Here is a 20,155-nt window from a genome sequence, read left to right as displayed (position 1 = left end):
TCCACCATTTATTATAAAATCAAAAACCCAAAATAAAATTTACACAAGTGATCAACGTATACAAGAACATCTCTGATGTGCTAGTTAATAAAATTTATTTTCAGTGTCTTCAAAAATTAGGATTAACGAATACATGTATCGAGTTTTTATTTACCCCATGATTGGAAACTAATGATTGACTATGTCATGGAGATTTTTGAAGAACGTCTCGAGATTCAGACGAAATACTAGTAAATACGGTCCTCCCGTGTGAACATATTTTATTGTTTAGAGGAATAACAAATGTGATACCAATCTGTCACATCTTTTCAATTGTTGCATTGTGTTACAGTAGCTTGTTTTCCATATCCATATTTAGTTGCTCCATTTCATTTGATCAACAAAATAACGTGTCATCTTACTCGCTTGTCCACATGGCGGAACTTCATTCGTGAATTGCATGCTCTCAAGCATTTGTGAGAAGGAAAAAAGGGAATTCTTGATGACATATTCTTATATACAAACATAATGCTCACTTTCTGGTTTCTTTCTTTGAGAGCCAATAGATCATCCAATCAGTCTAATAATGGCAAGGAAATCTTGTTATGTGATGAGAATAATAAACGTACATTGTGCCTTCCTAAAAGGCTCTATAAAGCAATCCTTGTTGAAGGCGAATATAGCTTTTATCTTTCTTTTTCCATCTGATTTTCTATTTAGATTAATACACTCCACCCCTCAAAAGTTCTTTTTACCATAAAGTTTTTTGTTTTCTTAATTAGCAATTGTAACACGGTGATGACGTTTATTGTGTTCGATAAAATTTATTAAAGAAGAAAAGTTAAAATTTTTATTTATTGTCAGGCGTAATTTAAAAAAAAAAAAAAAAAGGTTGAACTCCAACCTTGAGGGTTCCCACTGCCCCGCCCCTAGAGCTTTGTGAGGGAAGTAAATCGTCGGATGTATCTCAACAGGTCAGGGAGCAAGAGTTGTCTGTACACTGCACCTACAAGGAGTCTAATTTCATATCTCAGGAATCGAACCCCCACACTGCGGCGTAATTTTAATCAGTATTGTGCATGATATATGGCATGCACTAGATACTCCGTTTTGTCTCATCAAAGATTTGTTCAGAAATAAAAGGTGCTTAATTGTTTGTCAAGTAGCCTGTTTTCTTAATCAAAGAAAAGTCTCATTCAATTAGACAAAAGTTTGTGTAGACTATATTGGAATGATAAAATTAGATCAAGTTTTGAGGCTTGTCGTAGAATTGGTGTAATCTCCACAACAATGAAGAAAATGTATGATCAACCTTTTATTTAGGGTTGTGCTTGTTGTACACTCTTATGTACTGCCCCCTCACATGATGGAGCTCCACATGAGGAGCTGTAAGCTTGTACAATCCTAAGTGCTGTACAAGCAAAATTTTCCTTTTATTTACAAGGCTTGTTGTAGAATTGGTCTAATCTATATTGCAACCACAATAATGATGAAAATGCTCAAAAACAAGATGAAATGTTTACATAAACCACTCTTAAATTTCACTAGCACGAGAGGAATTCCCTAGTCCTCTACATAATTTACTCGTACCACTTGTGGATGTGTCCTCTCTTAAGCCAATACTATAAAAGTTAGAAACATAAAGAAGCTTAATTTTGCATCATATCTAGGGGTTCGATAGTCTAAATCCATATTTTGAAAAACTTATGACCAACCTTCTAGGGATTTGAGATTGGTAACTTCCTTTTTATTTGTTCCAATCATGCTACTTGTACAATGAATTTGACAATGTGTGAGTTGGCGGACATCATGTCCATTGATTTGAAAACATATTTTTGAATTCAATAACTAGAATCTTTACACTTTCCACACTGTCAAGCTCATTGTGCAAATTTATTGTACAGATACATTAATTCTATTTGTTCATAGCTTATTGATTTTGAGCTCGTACTTGAACTTTGGCCAGATACATTATGGGCATTAATTATATTAGGAAAATGTCGAAGTGCTTGAATTTTGGTGACCAAATGGGTGACTGACCCTCACATGGAGTGTGAACCCTGCGTAAATAAAATAATACCCAACTCCCTGAGGTGTGAGTGTTCGATCATCCCGCATGTCAACAATTATGTTTGTGTAGTACAGTTCATTATATTATAACTTTGTGAAGTTGGTGAATTCAATAGTATTACATTGAACAACTAAATCAATTAATAGTGAAAGTGAATCTTACATATTATATTAAAAATTAGAAAGGAGAAGACACGAAATATATATAAAATAGAAATGAGTTCATTATCCTTCACGCGAATGTATGAAACTATGTAGATGCTTAGGACATGATAAGATAAAGAATTAATACGCACCTTCCCTATGGGTAATGCAAAAAGTTCCTTGATTTATAGGGGTAAATAAATTAACACATCGTCTTCAGTCTATGTATCCTATAGTCTTAGAGAATAACTATTCCTTGTGTGAAAAATAATCGAATTGAGATGCCTTAAATAGCCGAGATCTTTTCTCTAAGTTAGTTGGATTCATGAAAAGAAACAATCAAGACTATTTAATTATGTCAAAATGGAAGTAATAATAGAGTTAAATCGACACCAAAAAAAAATTCTTATGATTGATCACTACGCGTCTAGAATCCATTATGTAAAAAAATTTATCTGCTTCAATTTGCACAACAATGAGTGTACATATAGCCAATCAAATTATACCACATGGCAAAATATTATTAGAAAAGTTAAATACGGGAGCTAATATAATTTTTTAATTGTTGATGGTCCAAAGATTCACCGTGCAATGGTGAGACCAATGGTGCCTATGAGTTTGCCTTTTTATTCATGGAAAATTAATAAACCTTTAATTTGATCTTGTATTGCCAACCAACCCTGCGGTATCTGAGTATATTCTTGTGACTTATGATACGTGCCATGCTAACAAATTTGAGAATTTGTTCCAACTTTTCAAGGTCTTTTCCAACTTTTTTTTTTCTACAGTTTATTCTAGATGATAAAATTTTAAAAAAAAAATACAATTTTCGCTTTTTGACCTAATTTGTTATATAAATATTGTTTAATATCATATTAGGATAGGTAATTGTCTTAGAAATCACTCGATATTTATAGAAATTGTGTATCGGACGTTTGATAAAAAAAAAAATTGATTAACACATTAATGGGTGTGCTAAAAAATACCTCTCTTATAGTTTAAAATTTTAGATGTACGGTTCACCATTTAATTGTAGTCCTATCTCAATATTCATAATTCAATTCACGTACGAAAGTGTTATTCTAAAAATATCGTACGCATAGCAAGTGAATATGGCAAACGTTGATGACAAAAAATGACATGGCACTTTTCGATCAACTTATAAGATTTTAGACAGTACTGTTATAAATTTGGTGAAATAAGGTGTAGTATTGCTGAAATTCATGCAGTAGTAAATACAAAGAGATCATTCCATCCGGCCGTACTCGTTGGACATTCAACCCTTTACATAGATCATTAAACTCAAGCTTACCACCTTAATCGTGTCAACCTATAGTGTTTAATCTAGGTCTGTGTGTCACCTTCCAATTTCAAGAGAATTGATTATTTGGAGAATTCTGTTCCGACAAGTCACAATGATACCTAGGCCTTAGGTCAATAACTTAGGTCTTCACAACTTTCCTTTGATTGGTTGCTGTGGATGGTGCTACCGACATCGAGGGAGAACACATTTTCAGTCATGTTATTATGATATCTCCATATGACGTCTTCTATAGGCCGACCTATATTGATGGAGTCTTGGGTGACCTTCCGCTATTCTTTTTGGCTTCTCCGATAAAAATACTTTTGTTCACGTCAAGGTGGACCCTCGAGTAAACTAACGTAAATTTTTAGATCAACAACAACAGCAAGTATTATAATATTCACTACAGAATAAATGTGCAACATAAAATATTAGAATGTTTTGTCCTTTTTAATGTGGTTTTGCTATCCAGACAATTGATACCTTCTTGTTATATTCGTTATATTCCAAATGGATTATGGAATGACTTATTGCCTTTCCAAATTGAGTGCAAAACATCCGTAAAAGAAAAAGTTTGAGTGTGAAAACTATTTGTGGATCAACGTTAATGTACAATGAGGAATTCGGCATAAAGCTAGGGTTTTTTGTGCGATGCCTTTTGATGGGACTCTCAGGATAAGATTAAAAAATTTTGTTGGAAATTCATGGTTGTGAGTTGATGTCCATTTGTTACAGTACTCATATTACTCGTATTCCTTCCATGGTTTGTGTCTAGTAAAAGATAGTTGGGAAAGACATTGGAGGAAAATATAGTTGTTTCGCTATAATCGTCGAAACATCATGACATGGTACAACAAACTCCACTGAGAAGACTAGGAAAGTTTGAAGAATACGTTATTGGGGGGGGGGGGGGGGGGGGGCATCAATTATTTATCAAAATATTTTATTTGACACGTGCCTTCACATGTATGTTTACAATTTTTCTAAATGTGTGCCGATAAGATTTCTGCACTTGGAATATTTGTCTGTCTACTCCAAATTTGAAATAAATTGCTTCATCGAAAAGTTTAAGTTGTTGAAATGATGACACTACTTTATTTATTCAAATTATGTTTTTTTTTAATGGTGAGAACTCTTGCTTAGGACAAATGTTCGATAAGATGGAAAGTTGCTTTAACTCATTCGACTTAGTCTCGTTGGCATACTTGGAACGTTGTTAAACTAAAAGGCCAACTTAGAGAAATCAATGTTTTTATCATGGTGATACAGAAAGGGAGTTGTTATTTTCATTCACCGTGACTCTAAATCTAATTCTGTTAAAATTTTAAAGTTTTAGAAAAAAAAATACTATATTTATCTAAACACTGTATATTCCTGTGACTGTGCCAAATGACTCGGATTCAATTGACATTTTGGTGATGAATGGTGTTGATATTTCAATTTCAGTAAGCAGGAAATGGATTGTTTAATTTTATTGGGAATCTGATCTTCCCATTTTGACCAGAGGCATAATTCCTAGCAGAAATTAACAATCAGGTATTGGGAGAACTGAAAGGCGGAATTCGTTGGACCTGAAGGATAAACACTATAGTCGAAATTCAGGCACCAAGAGTTTGGTTTTATTCTGGTTTATTTATGTTAATTTACATAAGTTTAAAAATATAATAAAGTTTTTTTTTTAAATGAATAGATATAGGAATGATAGATGAAAATAGCGATTTCCTACAAAAAAACACCTGATATTAGACATAAGATGCAATACTCATATCACGATGGACTATATTATATGCTTTTGAGTCTTTTAACATATAATAATAATATACCTTTTAGTTTGAACTTTACTTTTCATTATTTGAAAATGTTCCAAACTTATCCCTGTTTGACAGCAATTTTTCATCCCAAAAAATTATTTTTTTGACCATTATTTCACTATTTCAGTCGTCATTTTTGATTTCTTCATTCATAGATGTGACCCACTTTGCTCTTTAACAGTCCAAAAATCAATTCTTATAATCATTATCAAACAAGTCCAATAAAAAAAATGGAAAAACTAAATTTTTACCAAGCTAGTAGCTAGTGTAGCCTTTTTACCTAGATAGTGTAAAAATAGAATTCACTTGAATGACATGTGAATGTGCATGGTTTATGACTAATTAACTAATTTTGCATGATGATGATGATGTAATTTGAGCAATAAATCAAGGCTGCCGACGCTCAATTTAAGCAGACAAGATTCCAAGGGACATGGCAAAATTCTAGTGTGGTGAGATTTTGGTAGGGGACAAAATAATAAGGTTTGATCATGTCTAATTTAATCATCAAATGGAATAATTATTTACTAATAGTGGTTGATGAGGTGACTCATTTTTTGTGTACATGAAGGCTAGTTGATTAAAATCTGATCCCGTAGTGCATGTCAAATCTATACAGTCGATGTAGGCACATCAATTTATTGAAGAAGACATCATTGTCTGATTTTCTTACTAAGTTTGTGGGCATCGACTCGACAAGGAAGAAATACAGAAGGAAGTCGGATGACTCTTATTACATTAGCATGAGTCATAATGGAACTTAATGATGGGTTGGAAGGAAGTCTAAAACCTCAAGAAAAAAGTTTCATTTAGGGTCTGTTCGGTAGTAATTTTGAGAATTGATTATTTGACCGTTAGGAAAAATATGGGGGCCAGAAAAATGGCCATCTATGAGAGAAAAAGTAAAAAAATTACGGTTGAAATAGTGAGATAACGGTCAAAAAAATAATTTTTTGAATTGAAAAATCACTTCTAAACGGGGCCTTAGTGATGTTTGAGACATTAATTGATTCGAGGACTTTAATTTTAAGAAAGACTCAGTCGATAAAAAAATTACAAGCATTGAAAATAATTTATGATCTTAGAAAAATTAAGAAACCAACAAAGAAAAAATTATTTCACTTTCTTCCGAAATTTTCTCTATTTTATAAAGCAATAATCCCTTATCGTCCCAGTACATATCTGAAGTTATATAAATAAAAATGATTACATCAAACTTGTAATTTTTCTTTTTTTCTTTTTAGACTTTTCCCTCACTTTTTGTTCACTCTTCCTTTATTTAAGCGAAAATGAATACAAAAGATAAAAAAAAAATAATAATAATAATAATAATATAGAAAGAATGTCGCTTATTAGGGATGACAAAAAAATCCATTAAACCCGATATCCCCGGGATCTCGCCCAGAACCAGGTGGGGTCGTTGACCAGAAGGCAGGACCATGGTGGGTAGGTGCGGGGACAGAATAAACTTTGTGATGACAGTATATTTACATTTGGACCACATTAAAAGCAAGCTCGGGTAAGTCCTAATTGAATTCTTTTTATATTGGGCCTCACTATTTGGCCCATTGTTAAAGCTATCGTAACTTGGGAAATTGACACAAATAATATTAATCAATATTTCTCTATTTGAATTACACAACGTTAAAATAAATTATAGAAACTACATTTAACAAATAAACTACTGGTAAGTTTAAAACGTATCATAGAAATTACTCACAATCTCTATACGATTAACAAATAAGGATTAAATAAGAATTATTCTACTTGTACTAAATCATGTACAAAATGGGATACAAGTTGAACAAGTGGCGGCCCCCTATTGGAGCAGTTTGTTCATTTTGTACTCATAGCATGGTCCATTAAATAATATGACATATAATAATTATGTCACGATAGTTTAAGTAAGATTATTAGCAAAAATCATCTCTACGTTTGATCAATGGTGTGCAAAATGTCTCTATGTATAAAGTTTTTGCATTTTCAACCTTATTTCAGCGTTTCATTGTGGAAAACGACCTTTCGACCATTTGTTGTGAGTTCCACCATTAAATACACACCTTGAATCACTTTTAATTTGAAACTCCAAGGGTAAAATAGTCGGGTCACTTAAAAACCTCTTCTTCACAACATAAACAGGTTGTTCTCAAAAAAGAAAAAGATTAGTCAAACAAAACCACTAAAGTCCACTTTTCATCATCATCATCGCCTTGGCTGTTGTATCTTCGAAAGTCCACTGTTCACCATGGGTGGCGCACTTTCGAAAATTGAATTTTGGCTTCCATACCTACTCTCATCCCCCATTACTATCCACAGCAAACCAATATCCAAAATCACAAATCTTAGTCCCAAAATTATGCATCAGAAGTTGAAGCTGTATTTTCCCAAATTTGAACATGATACAGTTGGTATGGATGCTAATAATGATATATATTCAATAGTGTATGCAGTTGTTAAGGTTGAGAATGAAGAAAATTGTAGATGGTTTTTGGAGTTGTTGAAAGATGATTTGCATATACACAATGGCTTGCACTGGACATTCATTTCAGATAAGCAAAAAGGGTTGATTAATGTGATTGAGTCTTTGTTCGAGAATGCGGAGTACTGGACATGTTAGACATCTGTACAACAATTTCAATATCTCCCATAAGGGATCGATTGTGAATCAATGTCTTTGATATGCATCCAGAGCTACTACTGTGCCATAGTAACTTAAACACATGCAAAAGATTCTAGACATGGACCCGGCTCTATATAGTTGGCTTGAACTAAAACCAGCATCTCATTGGAGTAATCCCACTTCAGAAAGTGGACTCAGCGTGACATGCTTCTAAACAATTTGTGTAAATCGTTCAAAAGCACAATTGTCATTGGAAGAGAAGTCCATTCTATCCATGCTTGAGGAGGTAAGCTTGCATTTGATGAAGATAATTGTAGCTCGTAGAGAGTTAGCTGATAGATGGACATCAGTAATAGCCATAGAATCCAAAAGATTCTCGATAAGAACAATAAACTCTCAAGGATTGAGTGGGCTAAATATGTTGGGAATGAGAAATTCCAAGTTCGACATAATGCAAGCATTGCATTGCATGTTGTTGACCTCAAGGTAACGACTTGTACATGTCGTGCTTGGTAATTAACAGGAATCCCTTGTTGCCATGTGATTACCTCTGTGGTATCTTGAGGCTTTAGTGTAATTGATTATGTACATGCCATCTACAAAAGGATTCTTACCTGGTCACATATACGCTTTCAATTTTTCTCATCACAGATTCAAACTCATGGCCTAGTCCAGGTTTCAACCCAATCAGACCACACGTGTACACCAAAAAGTCTAGGAGGCCAAAAAGAAGAGAAAAAATAGCTAAATGAGGTAGAGTCTTCAAGTCAGGGGAAGAAGTCCAAAAACTCTTTTGGAACTGAAATCCCTTTGAAGACAACTTCGGCGGGCATATCTGGTGCAGGGAAAAGAGCAGGCCAAACTCAGACATGTCGAACATGTGGTAACCATGGTACAATAGGTTGAGCTGCAAAAGGGCACCTCACTAGCAAGCAATTAGGGACAGTTTGTTCTTTTTTTTTTTTGTTTTTGTTTTTGTTGAAAGCAGTTTTAGTGCCAATGTGTTCACTCTTTTTGTTTTCATTGAATGCAGTTGTAGTGCTAACCTAAACAAGTTGTTGAATTATAAATGTATTTTGTTCATGTGTCTGAATGATCAACAATATAACAGCCAAAAACTAGTATGTCTAAAGATCTCGATTTTGCCTATTTTAGATGAAAATTTGGTTCATTCTTAATTTTCTGCTGTTTTAAATTGGTAGTTTGATTAGTGTGTTGAGTTGCCATGGTTAATTAGTATCTTGAGTTATTGTGGTTGATTAGTGTCTTGAGTTGCTGTGGTTGATAAGTGTGATTGATTGCTGTGATTTTGTTGCTGTGAATGAAAGTGATGCTTACAAGATATGACAAGTATAGTTTTCATAGAAATCTGAAATGCAGCGACGTTATGCTTAAAAATTGTCAAAATGTAGGTACATTTTACACATGAAACTTTGAAACGTTGGGATGTTTTACGCAAACATAGTTTGAACGTTGGGATGTTAGAAGAAAAATATAAAAAATAAATATCTTATAATAATTATAATTAAGAATTGTAATTATTATTAATTAATTAAATTTCAAATTCTTAGTAACCAAACCTCTCATTAGGAGGATAGATGGGACGATTTGGGTGAGATCCAATGTAGATCCAACTTTCGATTCACTCATGGGATCCAGGTGAACAACTACCCATCTTGCTCTGTCTTCAAGAAGTAATCATCTAAACCAATCACTCTTCTATACCCCTTAATGAAACCCTCCTTCAAAGCTCCAAGGCAAATATATAACCATTTGACTTCTCCAGCATAACCCTCAACCAAAGTAGTGGTCCTAATTTTTGTCCGTTTCAACTCTTCACAGTAATCTTGTAGTACTTTGTAATGGTCTACCAAGGTTCCCCTTATCTTTTCAAGTGCTTTCTCTTTTATTCTATATACTTGTTGATGTGAGATATCATCCAAACCATCCCTTTTCACCCTTTCCATAATATGCTCATCGACATATTTAGTTCAAACCTCCAGTCAGATAAATATCTATCTGCCAAATAAGTGGAGCTTACTCTAAAATTTTTATACACCATGGGGCACATATGCTCTTCCACATATATTTTGATCACCCAACTAGTCTTCTTATGGTCTTTGGTAGCATACAACACAAGGGGACAATCTCCCTTGCACTTGGCTCTCAGTCTCAAAACATCATCATTTTTGTATTTAATCTCTCTATTGCTTCTAATTGAATGTAAAGTGATGGCAACCTTCAACAAAGACTTGGACTCAAATATTAGCCCTAACAATTAGAAAATAGAATCATATCAATCATCCATAGAGAATAGGTTAAAAGTAAGGTAAATAATGTGTTGAAGTTACCTTATCTGAACTTTAGATCTTCCATAGCAGTCTTTGAATTGATAGCATTAGTCGAAGCCCTTCTTTTTGAAGTTGTGTCATCCTCATCTGTACTATCAATGCTTCACAACTTGTCAGAGTCCCCATAATCAGTATGCTGCATTGAATCCAAAATAAAAAATAACCCTATTATTCCCAGTTTCAGTATTAGACACTATATGTTCCTCCATCTTGTAATCAGATTATACCAAACCTTCAACCTCATCTCCCCTACTTTGTTTTTTGTCATTATGAGTTTCAACCCGGACTTTGTCATCTATAGCACCCATATCACCCATATTTTGATTTTCTTCATAATGGTATTGAAGGATTTCCTCATAATGTGACCACAAGTCTTCAGCATTCTCATGAAACAACTGATCTGACCTATCAATTCAGGCTCCCCGTCCTCGTTTTCTTCTACAGAAGGTATATAACAACCTTCAAATGTATGTGATTCATCACACTGTGAATCAACTTTTGAGATCCATGCATACAATGGCAATGCATGCAATTACAATGGGGCTACAACATGTATATGCACTATTGGATGCCCATCTCTATTCCGAAGCATTTCTTTAATATCTTCCTCACTCTCCAATCTGGTCAACCCATTCCCTAAACTCATTTTTCATTTTTTGTAGTAGAACTCCAACGTCAAATCATTACCAACTGCATTTAAAAACTTCATCAACTTACCTTTTACAAAGAGGCGTGTAAGAAATTGAAGAAAAGCACAAATCCATGTTCATATGCCAATTGTTTGGCTTAGCGTAGAAGCGTCCTTCTTATGCAATTCAACAGTGAAGTAGCCTGAATTTGCACCTGCATGCAAATGAATATGGAAATGACGGAATGAACAATGAAATGTGGTATTATCACGAAGAATGCACATTGATCAACTTAGGGAAATAGTAGATTGCACCTCATATAATGCCGAAAACCCAACCAAAACCACAAAAATTTTAACTCCTAACCAATGTCACGTAATTTTAGAGGAATATATACAAATCTTCCAAAATTTTCCTAATAGTGTTGAAGGTTTTTTTCCCATTTCCCATTTCAATTAAGTTCTAATTTTTAATTTCACAGAGCAACACAATTAATGAAGGGAAAATGGTGATTATGAATGGACATCGTTCATATCATATGTGGGTGTCTCGTTGCCGATCTTTCTAATAAACGGAGAAAGCATTTTGATTCAACACAAAATCATGTGGAAAACAACAATAAATTCAATCAAAAATAGAAAAGAAGCCTCGATCACTCAAAGCTTGAAAATGTCAAATATTAAAAATAAAAAATAATGGACCCACAGAGAAATAATACCTTTTCCCAGTTTACCCTCCACTGCACGCAGATAATGACCCACTACGAGAGGATAAATTTTAGATGAAAGGAGAAGGAGATAAAGAAAATGGGTGAGCACAGAAAGTAAACATTAGAGAAGATGGAAGATGAACCATGCGTATGTTATGGGGAAGATATTTCTAAAGTGATCTGACTATTTTATCCTTCGAGTTTTAAATTAAGCCCTTGTTTTGAGCCCCATTCTTCCAAAAATTCATTTTCAATCACACATTCTTCAATAAAATAATATTACTCGCAAACTCAAAATAATTTCTTAATTTTTACCACATATTATCTATCAATCACTATTTAAAAATGCATTCTTTCACTTAAAATGAGGTTCAAACAAGAGCTAAAAGTGAACCCATTTGTATATTGAAAAGTGGAACTATAGCAGATGGACAAAAGAACATTTCCACAATGTAACGTTAAAATAAGTGTGAAAATGTAAAAAATTGAAACATATGAACATTTTGCAAACTAACGATCAAACGTGGGGACATTTTGCACTAACAAGCTTTTAAGTAAATATAGTCCTTGTTTGTTCTTCATTTTAATATAAGGCATTTTTCTTATTTTTCATTTTCAACCATACATAAACCAAATTTTATTTTTTTTTAACGAGACATTCTCCAAAAAAAATTATTATTTCAAGATACATTTTTATCAAAAACTCAATAAATTGAGCCCAAACAGGGGAATAAATTGCATATACAATACGTAAATGATTGAAATTTACTTAAATAAATATACAATTTTTGTACAAGTCATAAAATTAAAACACTTATATTTTCGCTGCCAAACAATTAATTTTATAGTAATAACAATTTTAAAATTAAGTCAACAACTTTTTACTTCAAGAGCTGCTAAAATGCCCCTCGTTCTACCAAAGTTAAGGGATGGAAAAAAGTATAAAAGAATTTCATACAGCCTGTTTGGGAGGGATTTTTACCCAAAAAAATTGATTTTTTGACCGTTATTCCACTATTTCAGTCTTAATTTTTGACTTCTTTCTCTCACAGGTGGATCCCATTTTTCTTCTAACGGTCAAAAAATCAATTCTCAAAATCCCTCATAAACGGGGCCATAATCTTTCTTTTGTACTTTTGGCCTTTTATTTTCCCATTCGAACCAGCCCACTTATTTACCACATGCTTCTCAACATTTATTTTTTTTAATATCAAAACCAAACAAACAAAAAGTAAATAAATTAAATTCATTCTTTATATTTTTCCTTCATATTATTACAATAACTTGGACTTGTCATTATTGAAAAATATTTTATCCATATTCTTAAGGGATAATTGTAACAGTGGTTTTTAACCTTTCGTTTTTTTGTAGGTTTTACCCTAACATTTACTTTGTACCGCTCACAGTTTCAATCCTTTCAAAAACTCTCACCTGCAGTCCAAATGGATGAAAATCATCAATCTTACTATTGGTTGATCAAAAATGTTGATGTTTGACCAATTTTGAACAAATTAAAAATGGCAAAATGGTACTTTGAATTTTTCTCACATTAATAAGTTAAAAATTAAATTAAAAAATTGAAAAAAAAAAAAAAAAAAACATAAATGCACCTTCTTTCCCACTCCACCCCACCCATTCAAAATCAGAAAACCATCTAGCCACCGCCACTTTTGTCTGATGGAGAAAGTAATTTTGATTGATTCCATTTCCAATTTCTTCATCGACGTTTGACGTAGAAAGCAGTTGTTTCCTGACAATTTCTTCACTGCTTCCATTGATCATGCTTCAGATCTAGAATGGTGGTTCCATTGACCACATTAACAGCACAAATCAAATTAGATTTACCATCGCACCAACTACACTGGCATCACCAACTTCACATACCACCACAACTACTCTTTCAACCCATTTACACATTAACAATACAAATGAAAACTCCAAACTACTTTAAAATCAATGAAATTACCCCTGTTTGTTAAGGATGAGGAGAAAGTGAGGGGGATCTCGAGAGTGGGAGCGATATTATTGAGGAAGAGGGAGCTTTGGTGGGCACGTTGAATTTTGAGGCCGTCGTAGTCGGCGAGAGGTATCGTCCGGAGGTTGCCATCACGCTTCCTGATTTTGTAAGTTTCAGTTGTGTTGATTTTCGGCCAATGGCACAATAGAGAGTAGCAACTGGACAGCGAAGGAGTAGTGATTTTGGGTTTGATTTTGGAGAGAACATCAACAATTGAGGTGAATGGGTAAAAGTGTTTTGAATAAATTATTGTCTCACAGACTTACAATACAAACTGGCTGAGGTATTTATACAATTTAGGAATGATGATATACAAAGTAAAATGAGCTATACAAAGAGGATGCATGATTTATGGGATAGATGTGCTTGAATCATGTAAATCGTGTGCTTAACTCATGGAATTTGCTTGGAGAAGATTTCTCTTGACTCCGGATTGTCGCACGTTTGACAACTGGTGAAAAAGTCTCCTTGTAATCAAGGCCAGGTCTTTGATGAAATCATTTAGCCACCAATGGGGCTTTATAACGATCAATGGATCCATCAGGGTGTCGTTTCACTCAAAATACCCATTTGCATCCAATTGGTTTGATTGTCTGTGAATTAGGAACAAGATCCCAAGTCCCACGGCGAACAAGTGCATTGAACTCATCACTCATAGCCTGAAGCTAATGGTAGTCCTTCAGAGCCTGTCCTACACATGTAGGTTCAATAGATTGTGGCATTGGATGTTTGGTGGCAGTAAACATCCGTTTGGGCTTTCGGATATTATGCAAGCCCCTTGTGATCATTGGACTTCTACGAAGTGGCAGTGGACCAGATGGGATAATAGGCTCTGGTGAAGCATCTGTAGTAGTAGTAGTAGGTGTCATGCCAGATGGGTCAGTAGGTGATGGGCCTGTGGGTGGACAGGATAGCACGGTTTCTGCTCGCAGAAGGTGAGAACCAAGCGGGCTATGGAAGTTAGATTGAGTCGTAGCTGGTGAGGCTGGCACATTTTGGATCGGGCTAGATGATGTTGGTAGCATGATGGGCCGTTGATCAAGGTGAGTAGTGGACTTATCCATGGGTTGAATAGATGGAGTAAGAGAGGTGTATGGGAAAACTAATTCATCAAACATGACATGACGTGTAATATAGACGCGATTAGATGTGATATCAAGACATTTGTAGGCACTTTGAGAAGTAGAATATCCAATGAAGATGCATGGTTTGGATTTTGGGTCAAGTTTATGATTGTTATATGGTTTAAGCCAAGGAAAACACAAATAGCCAAAGGTCCTTAGTTTTAGGTAATTGGGTATTGTACCAAAGAGACGAGTGAACGGTGGCTTATGGCCTTGTGCGGTGGGGAGGCAATTGATAAGATAAACTGCAGTTTGAAATGCAACAGCCCAATATTTGGTAGACATGTGGGCTTGGGTGAGGAGGGTTTGACCGACCTCAATAATGTGTCGATGTCTTCTTTCGGAAAGGCCATTATGTTGTGGAGTGTGGGGGGTGTTGTATAGTGACCTATTCCATGGGCTTGGAGATAAGGTTTAAGTCCTGTATATTCACCACCATTGTCACTGTACAAATTTTTAATGGGTCGACCGAATTGCTTTTCCAGGAGGACATGTAATTGAGGGAAGATTTTACCAACTTCTGATTTTTGATGCATGGGAAAGAACCAACAATAACGTATGAAATGATCAATGAATATGACATAGTATTTAAGTTGGTCAATATTTCGATATTTAACTGATGTGGGATTTATTCCCTTAACATGCCCCTGCAAGATGGTGGCTCTTTTGAGCAGACCAATTTTGAAATCCGTATGCTCATTTTTTAGACTTGATTGTATCGAATAGCTCGTCGGAGCTTACTGGGCTCTGATACCATAAAAGTTTTTTGAATATATTATTGTCTCACACACTTACAATACAAACTGGCTGAGGTATTTATACAGTTTAGGAATGATGATATACAAAGTAAAATGAGCTATAGAAAGAGGATGCATGATTTATAGGATAGATGTGCTCGAATCATGTAAACTGTGCGCTTAACTCATGGAATTTGCTTGGAAAAGATTTCTCTTGACTGTTGGAATTATGATCTCTGATTGGAGTAACTGGTGCACTATTAACGGGGAGATTAATTTTTGGGTTTGAATGTGATTTCTATTTGGGTTTCATTTGGTAGTGAAGAATATGATGGTTGTGGGTTTGGTGGCGATGGCAACAATGATGGTATTAGTGGACAACGACGACGACAGTGATTTTGGTTTTAAGGTAGGTGTGGGTTTGGACAGGAATATGAAAGAGGATGACTGCGGGAGATGATGATTTTTTCTTTGTTTTATTTAATTATTTAATGAGAGAAAATTGTATAATTATCATTTTGCCCTTTTTAATTTAGTCAAAATTGATCAAAGTTTGACTTTTTTGGTCAACTAATGGTAATATGGATGGTTTCCATCCATTTGAATCACAAGTGTGAGTTCTGAAAGATTTGGGATTGTGGGTGATAAAAAGTAAATGTTATGATAAAGTCTATAAAAAAGTAAAAGATTATGAACCGCTGCTGCAATTATCCCTATTTTTAATTGCAAGTCATGCAAAACTTTTTCTGTTCAATGTATCTCATCACATAAACTATTCAGTATTGAGTAGTATTTAACTATTTACGCAACGAGGTGTGACATTTCATTCATATGGTCATTTCTTTAAATCGAAACAAGAGATTAAATTGCAAATAACAAGGAAAAAAGGAATTTTTATTTGTAAATTTCAACTTTCTTCAATTCCCAACCTCTATATCACTAATATCATTATTAAATTAAAAATCATAACCATTATTAGTAACTTCAATAGAATATCAATCAAAACCAACAACGAAACTAAAATTCACCAGCATCATAAGACCTCAACGATATATAAAACATAAAAAATTAGTCTGCGGTTGGTTTGACATTTTCGGGCCGTTTTCCATTTTCGAAAACGCGAAAAACGCGTTTGGTTCGTCATTTTCGAAAATGTATTTTCGAAAACGAGTTAAAATTTATAACTGAAAACACAAAGTAACTTTTTTATCATTTTGAGCGTTTTCAGTTTTAAATTCTCAAAATACGGAAAACCCCCAAAACGCACCATTTTCGGGGAAAACTAAAAATCGTTTTTAAATCGAAAATAGAAAATGGAAAACTAAACCAATGCAACCTTATAATCTAAGCTTATATGTCAAAAGTCAAGGTATTCTTCGTAATTATTTCAATATTTCTACATTCCTTTTCACTTTAATTTCTCACTTTGTCGTCGTTTTATTTAAATTTGTGCTTTCTCAAATCTATTTAATTTATAATAAAATATTTGAGAAAAGTAAGAGACTAAGACCCAAAAACCTAGGAAATAGTATTTATTGAAAACTTTTCAAATTAATTGTGTTTATTTAATTATTTGATCCGATCAGAACAGAGCAGCAGCATAGCTCCGGACCGCACGGCTTTGTCCACATATCCCTTTTAATTATCTCATCTTTGCCTTCATTTCTCCAAAAATAAGTTAAAAACAAGAATAATCAATTTTTTTCCCAAATAATTTAATATTTTAATTGTGAAATTAAATATATATAAATTTTTATTTTTCCCAAATAATCAATTTAATATTTGGTACAACTTAAAATCTAATTAAAATCAATTTTTTGACCATTATTTGATTATTTATAATCGTTATTTTTGAATTCTTCGCTTACACTTAGATTCACGTTAGAATCAATTAACAAAATACTGCCAAGCAAGCACGTGAAAAGCTCCCCTGTTTCTCTGCAAATCCGTCAATTTCTCTCATGGGCATTTCTGCAAATCTCCCCCGCCATTTCTGAACCCTTGTCTTTCTCTTTCATTTTCTCTATAGATTTATACAGATACATAACAATGGATAGTAATGGCGATAATATTAGGAATGTAACATCCGAAAATTTTAGAATAAAACTTAATTATATTATTTGTTATATTGTTATAAATAATAATAATAAGGATCAAGATGAAATAGGTTTTTGAATTTATATTTTATTTTGGGTCAAATAATTGAATTTTGGTAGAGTGAGTGTAAGTATATCAATATTGTACCCGTTAAATAGCTTGTAATTAATTATGTATTTTAGGCTCGAAAAAAGTTAATTTGGATAAATTAGGGCCAAGATATTATAATTTTAAAGATGTAAGCTTTGTTATTAATTGAGTTGGTAAGTAATAATATTTTAAATAATATGTAGCTACGTGTAACTTCCTTGGCTTTTGATTAGGATTAAAAGGCTTTTGATATTTAATTACAAGTTAAAACTCCAACATGATTTCCCTTATTAGTTAGTTAAATTAGGATTTGGAGTCAACCACAATTAAACGAGAATTTATGTGATTTCCTACTGTAATCCAATTCTATTAAATCTGTCCACTTTTGCTCTCGGTTTGATAATAGAAAATAAAGGCAATTTTTGTGGAAATTAAATAAGAGTTTTATTAGTCATTTAAATTGGTTGTTGCATTAAAATAAATAAAGTCTTATATCTAATGCAATTAGGATTCCAACTTATCCTAATATGTGCATGCATCGATAATGATGATTTAATTGAGAATAAATAAATTCAAAGAAACGTATGTAATATGTATTTTTTTAATAATGTACCTTTTAAGATAATTAGTAAAAGATAGAATATTTTATCACGTTTAAAAATCTTATTTAAAATTCTGTTTCCACCATTAGAGATATTATTTTAAGATTTAATCTTATCCCAAATCTATTTTTCATTTGAAAAGTCCACTGTAACACCCCATATTTTATCGGCTTAAAAGTTGAGGAGTTATCGATATCATTCCATAATCATACATCAAGCGAAATAAAATTTAAAACTTAAAACCTTAATTCATTGAAACTCAAACACTGAATCAAATAAACATAGTGTCATGAATGGAATTAAAGAGAAATATAAAATGTCTTAACAAATTTATTATGGATTCCTAAAAAATTTCTTTTACTTGGCAACCTGCGCACCACTCAGCCACCATCCACGTTGACCAATCTGACATGAAATGTTAAAATGGAAGGAGCGAATAATTTATACCCAGTAGGATACGTGCATCCAAAACAATACGATAACTTTTAAAATATGAATCTATGACATTTCATACCATCATTTCATCAAGAGCAATCGATGATCAATCGAAAACTCTTGCACATTTGAGAGGACCCGAAGGCGATCTCACATTTCATTTCATTAGGGACCCGCAGGTCAATTAGCATTTTATTAAATAAATCACGTATAAAAATCAAAATATTGCAAGAACGGAACAACTTGCACATACGTATCCTACCTCGTTAAATCAAATAAACTTTTCAAAAGTAAAATAAAAAATCACGCTCCAAATCTTTTACTTCCTACTACCGCTACTCTAAACGTCTTTTTCCTTTTTTTTTTTTCCTTCTTTTTTTTGAAAGAATGAGAACTGCTTTATGCTTTAGAAAAGTATGAGACAATTCATGTTAAGAAAATACTATTTTTTTTTTTTGGAAAATTGCAGTCGAAATATCAAACCTTTCGTTTATTAGTAGACTTTGCCCAAGCCTTTGATTTGTGCCACCGTGAGTACTAAACCTTTAAAAAATATACAGCTCAAGTCTAAAATGACGGTTTCCGTCTGTTTGACCCCAAAATCCGTCAGTTGACCCCAGAAATTAAAAATCTGATTATTTTTCCCAAATATAGCAAGGGCAATTTGGACATATCACATTTTCCCTATTAAATTAAAAATTAAAAAAGCAAAAAGAAAAACCATAACCCCCGAACCCCATCTCCTTCTTCCCCAACCCCGTCACAGTTGGAACATAATTCCAATGACTTCCGACCACCTAAACCACCGAATATTGGTACCATCGGAAAGCCCTTGACCTCCTCTTCAATTAACACCGATCATCTCCCCATAAAACCAGTGGATTCAATCGCAATTAATCAACAAAGTCAGTTGATGAAACTGCCGGAATCACCACCTCCGGTCATCTCCTTGATCAGAACCCAATATAGGTCAATTGCCCACCCAAATCTAACCCCAACAATGGTTCTAATCAATTCCAAACAGTACAAAAAGACATGGAATTAACAACAACAACAAAATCGCTGGTCGCGATCGCGTAGCCTGCGCAACAAGGTCCGAAAATCTCAGATTTCGGCGCCGTCCGGTAGACCCATGATTGCAGACTACCATGGCTAACCTCCTCTCCACCTGTTGCACCTTGCCCAGCCATGGGTCAAGTCCAATTTGGTCCAAAATTGAGCTAATTCATGGGTACAATTAGGGTAGTCTGCGATAACTTCAATTCTAGGGAATTTGATGTTTCTATGTTGCTCCAATTGTTCAATTCGACTATCCAAACTTCAATTGGTGATGGAAAGGTCATGCGTAATCATCAAATTGTGCCATTATTCTACTGGTAAAGGTCATGGGTAATCATCCAATTGGGGAAGAAGGAGATGGGGTGGGAGGGTTATGGT

The 20,155-nt window shown here is 33.8% G+C and overlaps 1 pseudogene; it reads left to right on the top strand.

Moving 5' to 3' along the window:
* The window catches only part of LOC111391304, a 41,425-nt pseudogene that overhangs the window by 9,194 nt on the left and 12,076 nt on the right, over positions 1-20,155 (top strand).

This window comes from Olea europaea, unplaced genomic scaffold (assembly GCF_002742605.1).
Source record: "Olea europaea var. sylvestris unplaced genomic scaffold, O_europaea_v1 scaffold773, whole genome shotgun sequence".
Classification (NCBI taxonomy): domain Eukaryota; kingdom Viridiplantae; phylum Streptophyta; class Magnoliopsida; order Lamiales; family Oleaceae; genus Olea; species Olea europaea.
Note: the sequence above shows the minus strand (reverse complement) of the source record. Positions and strands in the feature narration are given on the sequence as shown.